The following is a 1,527-nucleotide window of genomic DNA, read 5'->3' on the forward strand; positions in this document are numbered from 1 at the left end:
AGTGTTTCCCTGAGTTCTGCATGCTACTCTAGAATTTTTTTTTTTTTTTTTTGAGATGGAGTTTCGCTCTTTCATTCAGGCTGGAGTGCAACGGCATGATCTCTGTTCACTTCAATCTCTGTTCCCCAGGTTCATGTGATTCTCCTGCTTCAGCCTCCCGTCTGCCACCATGCTTGGCTCATTTTTATAATTTTAGTAGAGATGGGGTTTCACCATTGTGGCCAGGCTAGTCTTGAACTCCTGACTTCAGGTGATTTACCTGCCTTGGTCTCCCAAAGTGCTAGGATTATAGGCGTGAGTCATCACGCTCAGCCTAGAAAATTGATCAAGCCCAAGGAGGGGGTTGTGGGATCCCTGATTTATAGCTGGTCAGTTAGAAGCGCAGATAGAACATCTTGGGACCTGTTGTTGGCATAGGACGTGAAGTGCAGTCTTGGGGACTGAGCCCTAAGCTGTGGGATCTGACACCACTTCCAGCTAGATAGTGTCAGAATTAGATTGGCATACACCCACCTGGTGTCTGCTACAGAACTGACTGCTTGTGTCATGTATAAGGAAATCCCTTCGCACATTTGCTGGTGGATGCCTTCTGTGTTGATAGTTGTTATTGTGGTGTGAGAACAGAGGAAAAACAGTTTGTGTTTTTCCGCTGCTAGAATCATGCTACCTATTGCCTAGTGCTTCAGAATGCTTGTCTCATATATTTTCTCTAGCTTTTTCATCATTTCTGGAGAAGAACATGTTTAGAACTATTTATTCCTTCTTGGGCAAAAGTTCAACTTTAAATATGTTTTTAAATCTTGAATTATTAGTTATGTAATATTTCCAATAAAAAATTTAAAAGCCACCAATGAACCACACTCAGATTGGAGGTAAACATGCTGCCATACTTGTCTTTACATATATAATTGAAACATACTCTTTCGGTTATCTATTTCGGCATAATAGAGCATTCTACAGCTTATTAGCGTTATACAATAGCATATGTTTATTTATTCAAATTTCTGCAAATGGGGTAAGTTCAGAGAGTTCATCTTACCTCTGTCCCATGTGACTTCTCTCGAGATAGCTCAAGTGGGTTTTGTAGATCAGTTTTCAAAGTGGTTGGCAAAAAGATCCATTGGGAGCTCCATTGAGTATGTTGGCTGGGGTCTTTGTTTTCTTCCACATATCCTACCATATAGCCAGTTTCTTACAGCATATTAGGACAGTCAGCTTTTTTTTTTTTTTCTTTAGACAGAGTCTCGCTCTGTCACCCAGGCTGCAGTGCAGTGGTATGATCTCAGCTCACTGCAACCTCTGCTTCCTGGGTTTATGTGGTTCTCCTGCTTCAGTCTCCCCAGTAGCTGGGACTGCAGGCATGCACCACTATGCCCAGCTAATTTTTTGTATTTTTAGTAGAGACGGGGTTTCACCATGTTGGCCAGGATGATCTCAATCTCTTGAACTCGTGATCCGCCTGCCTCGGCCTCCCAGATTGCTGGGATTACAGGCCTGAGCCACCGCGCCTGGCCGTATTTATTTTTA

At 42.8% G+C, this 1,527-nt stretch overlaps 1 long non-coding RNA gene across 1 annotated transcript in view; it reads right to left on the reverse strand.

Annotated features, from left to right (window-relative positions):
• Positions 1-1,206, reverse strand: part of LOC119470890 — a 5,249-nt gene extending 4,043 nt beyond the window's left edge. The window contains exon 1 of the long non-coding RNA XR_005199856.1: positions 1,040-1,206. This is a non-coding gene — a long non-coding RNA (uncharacterized LOC119470890). The remainder of the gene's footprint in view (positions 1-1,039) is intronic.
• Between the last annotated feature and the right edge of the window lie 321 nt (positions 1,207-1,527).

The sequence above is a fragment of the Cebus imitator genome, unplaced genomic scaffold (genome assembly GCF_001604975.1).
Source record: "Cebus imitator isolate Cc_AM_T3 unplaced genomic scaffold, Cebus_imitator-1.0 Scaffold43, whole genome shotgun sequence".
Lineage (NCBI taxonomy): Eukaryota > Metazoa > Chordata > Mammalia > Primates > Cebidae > Cebus > Cebus imitator.